The sequence below is a fragment of the Alosa pseudoharengus genome, unplaced genomic scaffold, assembly GCF_046254945.1.
Source record: "Alosa pseudoharengus isolate Yale_2024_CS ecotype anadromous, Long Island Sound unplaced genomic scaffold, YU_APseudo_1.1 YU_APseudo_1.1_scf_14, whole genome shotgun sequence".
NCBI classification, from domain to species: Eukaryota; Metazoa; Chordata; class Actinopteri; order Clupeiformes; family Clupeidae; genus Alosa; species Alosa pseudoharengus.
In genome coordinates this window covers 1,406,809-1,414,308 of record NW_027468609.1, presented here as the reverse complement: position 1 = coordinate 1,414,308, position 7,500 = coordinate 1,406,809, and the positions used below count along the sequence as shown (strand labels likewise).

The window sequence follows — 7,500 nt, the reverse complement described above, 5'->3', positions numbered from 1 at the left end:
GGGTGACTGTTGAAGTCCTATGGGGTGACTGTGTCTACTGAAGTCCTGTGGGGTGACAGTGTCTACTGAAGTCCTGTGGGGTGACTGTTGAAGTCCTATGGGGTGACTGTGTCTACTGAAGTCCTGTGGGGTGACTGTGTCCATTTCTTTTACTGTCTTTGGTGAAGGGCAATTCCATGCAAAGTTCATCCTTAACATGGAAAAAAAAAGTTGTGCATACGCAAATAGAACTGTTGTTAAAATCTTCCTTTAGGTCTATATTTTATTGTTTGTAACTGATCTGATTGAATTTGATGGAGAATTACACTGTTTTTACATCATAAATATGGTGTGCAACCATACAAAAACAAAAATGTTCACATGGTAATATTATACATATTTAAAAAGTGGATAAATGGACCCAAGGTTCAAACAAATTGTGTCATTTGACAAATTCCAGATTGACAAGGGAATGGTAGAGTAATGCTCAGAGTAATGCTCTATGCTCAGCTTGCATTTAAGAGCACAACTCCTTACATTTGTAAGGCTTTTGTTTTTAAGTCAGCAAGTTCCATGGCCATGTCACATCCATAACGTTTTATAGGAAAAGTTTATGCTACACATACAGTGTTGATGCGACAATGTCCATAGTGTCTGTGCAAAGCTGATTTATATCAATGTAAAGTGTGATGACCAAATTGTGCCCCTTTCTTACTTTTAAAACCTTTAATGGTGCGTTATGGATGTGACGTTATAGATGTTACATAATGTGAATTTTCAAGACTGGAGACTTTGTTATACCTCAAAGCCGATAAAACGTCTGTTCTAGTGGCATGTCAGTTTCAACGCATTTCACCTTAGTGTTTAGGCCTATAATTGACATTTTAAAGATTATTAGGTTGATCAAAACCACAAGGAGGCCTTGCCTAACTATTAGCAAAACAAACATAATATTAAAATACCTCCAGTGATTAGCCTAGCCATAGCCCATTTTCAAGTGGCCTAATAACGAAAATCTGAGCGATTATCTTCCTGTAACTGTCATACTGTTGTTGTACAGTAACTGGATTATCGTGTTAGCTGGTGAAGATTGGCTGACTTTGCAGCTGGAGTTAACATAGAACCTCCTTCTGTTGCAGATGTGTTCAGCCTGCCGCTCACGTCTGCTTAACACAGTTTAATTTTAAATGTGACGCGATATGCCAGCATTTGAAGTGTCAGGTCCTCTGTAGCTAATACCCACAGAGTAACATTAGTAACGGCAGCAATAAACTAGATGTACCGCATATCTTAGTGGATCTTAGTGGGCACTGAGGAAGCAATAATTTCATCGCTAGTTTTTCATGATTACTATTTCAATTGTTTCATATCAAAATTCACTACTTAATTATGTGTTTTATGTAGTTTGTCGAGGACTGGTTCAGACACGTCACATCCATAACGTGAAACCGTCACATCCATAACGCCAGTTTTTCCTACATAATGCATTATGAAAATGACGCATAGTTTCAAAAACACACTTTTTGTGTTCATTCAAGTCTCCTTCATGCTACATATATCATAGTTTCGGCAGTTTCCTTCAAAATTCACAGAGTTTGTAGAAAACCTGTAATCTCTCACAAAAGTGTGTCCATTTCATGTCACATCCATAACGCTGATAAAATGCCTTGTATTCTTAGGATGAAATTGATTACATGAAATTTGAGGATTTCTCAGTATTCAGAGGACAGAGGTTACATTAAAAGTTATGCAAATTAATTCACTGATACTAATTTTGCCCCCACTCTAAGGCATTTTGTTTACCAATATGAGTCCAATTGTCACATCCATAACGCTGGAACTGCCCTGAACACAGAATGTGTATGTTGTGTAAAAAATCATCATAAAGTAATCAGATTATGTTACATGTTTGGGTAATCCTATTAATTACGTTACTGATTACAAAAATTGCCATGTAATGGATGTACATTTCAAAGTAATCTGACCCAACCCCGGCTAACACACTGATCTGCTAACAAAGCAATCTCCCTTTTCCACACTTATGCTAGCACACCAATATGCTAATATAGTGATCTCACTGCTCTACACTTAAGATAGCACACTGATATGATAATATAGTGATCCCACTGCTCTACACTTATGCTAGCACACCGTATGCTAATATAGTGATCCACTGCTCTACACTTATGCTAACACACCGATATGCTAATATAGTGATCCCACTGCTCTACACTTATGCTAACACACTGATATGCTAACAGAAAAACAATACAACAGCACATCTGCTTCTGGCCCAGGCCGAGGCTGTTCCCGAGGAGTGTGAACATGAACAGGCCCCCCATGGCGAGGAGTGTGAACATGAAGAGCGCCCCCCCCCCCCCCCCCCCCCCCCTGGCGAGGAGTGTGAACATGAACAGCGCTTTGATCCATTTCCCTTGAGGTCACTGTGCCGCCTGCTAATGGGATCCTATGAAAAAATCCAGATGATCTGGCCTTCTTCCAGATTCTGCCGGACTCTGGATCGGATCCCAGCCAGAGGTGGACCAGGCTTGGACCAGCGTCTGCTGCTAGGGGATTATCCAAGCATTAAATAAGTGTGCTTTTGAAACTGGGATCTAGCCGTTTAGCTCATTAACTTCCATTAGCAGTGCTAATTTACTGAATATTAGTCTTAGCAGCACCTTTTGACAGATGGCAGTGCATGCCCGAGATACTGTACAACAGGAATAGCATTTCTCTAACAGAGTTAGCATTTATACAAAAAAGAGTGATAAGCAAAACATATTTTTATATATTATTATTCATATATTTAAAAAATCCTCTATATGGAAATAGCTAAGCCTGTTTCATTCAGAAGTAAAATAGTGTCCCTAAATAGCTAAGCCTGTTTCGTTCAGAAGTAAAATAGTGTCCCTATTTTAAGAAAATGCTCTCCATAGTTGCTGTGTTCTCAAAAATTACAGTGAGGCTTAGGCACATTCTCAAAGGAGGGAGAGTGCTCTCTCGCTCTTTATCTCTGCTGTGGGCACAGGTGTGCAGGGATGGATTACTACCCAGGCCCAGGGGCACAGGTGTGGGTGAAGACAAAACAAAGAAACAGAAAAAGATCTAAAGAGTATAAGATAGTATTAGCAGTAGTCGAAGAAGAAGAAGAAGAACTCAATTCAATTCAGGTAGAGGAGGGGTGTGGAAAAGCATGATGCAGAAAGAAAGAAGGGAAGAGAATGAAATGAAGGAGGAGAGGTGGAAGCAGGTGCTACTGACCTCCTGGTAGGTGGAATGTCAGCTTTGGCGAAGAAAATGCACTTTTAGTTCAAGAGGCCAGACCACGAGCAACTCAGCTGCCGCATACGCTGCTGGACGATGGACGGTGGTGGCCGATGTGTTTATGTTCCTAAGCACAAGGCTCACACACTGCGTTAGATCAGCCCCGGCCTCGTAGTGTGTGTCTACAGTATGTGTGTGATAGAGTGTGTGTGTGCGTTACATTAGGTACTGTTAGCTATCCAGTGACGAAGACGAGCACACATTTCTAGTGAAATGACTATAAACATGAAGTGCCTCTTTCCTCTTTTTATTATGACAATAAAGTGTTAGCTTTAGCATGCAGTAACATGCCACACTGTACAAGTTACAACCTCTAAAACTGACAAGCAAATCTCTCTCTATCCATCTTCCCCTTTCTCAACCTCTCTCTCTCTCTATCCATCTTCCCCTTTCTCAACCTCTCTCTCTCTCTCTTTGATTATCTGCATTGACCTAGAGCAGGTAGGGATGGCGTGCAGACAGCTATAGTATCCAAGGAGTGCCCTCTCCCTCTCCCCTGCCCTCCCTCTCCCCTGCCCTCCCTCTCCCTCTCCTCTCCCTCTTCCTCTCCCTCTCTCTCTCTCTCTCTCTCTCTCTCCCTCTCTTCCTCTCCCTCTCCCTCTCCCTCTCCCTCCTCCCTCTCTCTCCCTCTCTTCTGTCTCTCCCTCTCCCTCTCCCTCCCTCTCTCTCCCTCTCCTCTCCCTCTCTCTCCTCTCCCTCCCTCTCCCTCTCCCTCTCCCTCTCTCTCTCCCTCTCTCTCTCCCTCTCCCTCTCCCTCCCTCTCCCTCCCTCTCTCTCCCTCTCTCTCTCCCTCCCTCTCCCTCTCTCTCTCCCTCTCCCTCTCTCTCTCCCTCTCCCTCCCTCTCTCTCCCTCTCATCTCCCTCTCTCTCCCTCTCCTCTCTCTCTCTCTCTCTCCCTCTCTCCTGTCTTCTCTTCTGCCTGCTTCTCTGAGCTGCTGCTTCTTCTTTGATGCATGGGGTCAGATCCCTATCACCTGGTCCCGTCTCCCTGTGTGTGTGTGTGTGGGGGGGGGGGGGGGGGGGCAACCTCGCAGCCTGCTTTGAAGCCGTGGGACCACACCCTGAGGGCCGCGACACAACAAGCTGTGGTCAAAACAACACCAAAACACTCCGCCCCCGTCCAAGCCCGACACAAACACAACACACACGGGGAAAACAACACAAACAACACAACAAATGCAGATATTCCATGACACACAACGGTGCAACAACACATCAAACACTGTCATTGCAAACAACAACATGAAATCAAACAGTCATTCCAAATACGCCATGGTGAAAACAACATAACAAACACTGCCATTCCAAACACGCTGTCGTGGCAACCACACAACAAACGTTGTCATTCCAAACCAGGGCCGTGTGGAATGGGCACAAGTGGTGACACCAGTGACCTTGCTGACCTAGGCCCATAATGGTCGTTTCATATTTTAGACCTCTGGACACTTATTGGTTCCTGTTCTATCATAGAGTTGAACTCTGAGAGTGAGAGAGAGTCAGAGAGAGAGAGAGGGAGACAGAGAGAGAGAGCGCAAGAGAGAGAGAGAACAGAATGAGAGAGAGAACAGAATGAGGGCTCTTCAGAAGTCTCCCCAGTGGAGTGCACCCCATGCGCCTCCTCACACACACACACATGCGCCTCCTCACACACTCACACATGCGCCTCCTCACACATGCGCCTCCTCACACATGCGCCTCCTCACACACTCACACATGCGCCTCCTCACACATGCGCCTCCTCACACATGCGCCTCCTCACACACTCACACATGCGCCTCCTCACACATGCGCCTCCTCACACATGCGCCTCCTCACACACTCACACATGCGCCTCCTCACACACTCACACATGCGCCTCCTCACACACTCACACATGCGCCTCCTCACACACTCACACATGCGCCTCCTCACACATGCGCCTCATGCGCCTCCTCACACATGCGCCTCCTCACACACTCACACATGCGCCTCCTCACACATGCGCCTCCTCACACATGCGCCTCCTCACACACTCACACATGCGCCTCCTCACACATGCGCCTCCTCACACACTCACACATGCGCCTCCTCACACATGCGCCTCCTCACACATGCATCTCCTCACAAATGCGCCTCCTCACACACTCACACATGCGCCTCCTCACACATGCGCCTCCTCACACACTCACACATGCGCCCCCTCACACACGCACCTCCTCACACATGCGACTCCTCACACACTCACACATGCGCCTCCTCACACATGCACCTCCTCACACATGCGCCTCCTCACACACTCACACATGTGCCTCCTCACACATGCGCCTCCTCACACATGCACCTCCTCACACACTCACACATGCGCCTCCTCACACACTCACACATGCGCCTCCTCACACACTCACACATGCGCCTCCTCACACACGCACCTCCTCACACATGCGCCTCCTCACACACTCACACATGCGCCTCCTCATACATGCGCCTCCTCACACACTCACACATGTGCCTCCTCACACATGCGCCTCCTCACACACTCACACATGCGCCTCCTCACACATGCGCCTCCTCACACATGCGCCTCCTCACACACTCACACATGCGCCTCCTCACACACTCACACATGCGCCTCCTCACACACTCACACATGCGCCTCCTCACAAATGCGCCTCCTCACAGTGGTCCTTTCAAACGCAAACAGCATTAATCTTTACTGCTGCTTTGCCTTCAGCAGCTGTTTCCATTTTGGGGGAATAACAGTAAAAATGTCTCTTTTTAAAGGAGTTCTGGTCCTTCTCCCGCCACGTGACCCCTTATCTGATGAAGACGCTAGGCTAGCGCTAGCGCATCAGCAATGCAGTGAGCGAGAGGAGTTCAGTGCCAAAGGGGACGAGGTGTGCCACAGGCCCCCAGCTCTCACACACTCAGGTGTGTGTGTGTGTGTGTGTGTGTGTGTGTACATGTGTGTTTTGTATCCCTATCTTTCTCTCCATGTGTATCCATCTCCAGATCTGTGTGTCAGTATGTCTCTCCCTCTGCTGGTATTCCTCTTCAGAATTGTATGTGTGTGTGTGTGTGTGTGTGTGTGTGTGTGTGTGAGTGTGTGTTTGTGTGTGTGTGTGTGTGTGTGTGTGTCCTCAGCCCCCCAGACTGAAGGACAGAAGACAGGCTGGAACAGTCTCAGCAACTGTGGATGGCTCTTATTAGTGTGTATGTGAGTGTTCAAGTGTGTGTGTGTGTGTGTGTGTGTGTGTGTGTGTGTATTCCCAGGGTTTATGCTTCATTAAAATCCAGATGATAATCTGTGTGCTTGACCTCGAGGTCCAGAGGACAGTGCGTTCTTCACAGTAGAAATCCTTTATGTGTGTGTGTGTGTGTGTGTGTGTGTGTGTGTGTGTGTGTGTGAGGCGTATGTATGGAGCACACGTTCACATGGGGGCCTGACAGGAGCTCTCACTGGTTCACACACCAGAACAAACTGTTACCACCTCTGGGAAGCACACACACTCACGTCTCCTCTAACTCCTTAAAGGTGTAGTCAGCAAACTCACGTCTCCTCTAACTCCTTAAAGGTGTAGTCAGCAAACTCACGTCTCCTCTAACTCCTTAAAGATGTAGTCAGCAAACTCACGTCTCCTCGAACTCCTTAAAGGTGTAGTCAGTAAACTCACGTCTCTTCTAAATCCTTAAAGGTGTAGTCAGCAAACTCACGTCTCCTCTAACTCCTTAAAGGTGTAGTCAGCAAACTCACGTCTCCTCTAACTCCTTAAAGGTGTAGTGAGCAAACTCACGTCTCTTCTAACTCCTTAAAGGTGTAGTCAGCAAACTCACGTCTCCTCTAACTCCTTAAAGGTGTAGTGAGCAAACTCACGTCTCTTCTAACTCCCCTCTAGGGTGAATCAGTTAAAGGTGTAGTGAGCAAACTCATGTCTCTTCTACCTTCTCCCCCGACCCAACCCGGCCCGTGGCTTTTAAAGCCTTTGCCTTGCAGGGTCACATATTTCATCAGCACCTTGCATTTTGAGCATTGCACATAACCTGCAGAATTTCCATCAGAATCCAGCACCACTCCAAACACTCTCCAGACCTCTGATTTCCCCACTCCTGTAGTAGCCACGGTGAATTCACCTGCGGCAAGTTTACTTTTCACCAACTCCATCCTCTTCTTCAGACTAAAGGCGCACACAGCGGCGTCAGGTCTGCCCCCGCCCCTCT

The 7,500-nt window shown here is 47.0% G+C and overlaps 1 protein-coding gene across 1 annotated transcript in view; it reads right to left on the bottom strand.

Annotated features, from left to right (window-relative positions):
• Window positions 1-7,500, bottom strand: part of pappaa (pregnancy-associated plasma protein A, pappalysin 1a) — a 209,025-nt gene that overhangs the window by 123,633 nt on the left and 77,892 nt on the right. The gene's annotated exons all lie outside the window — the stretch shown is intronic.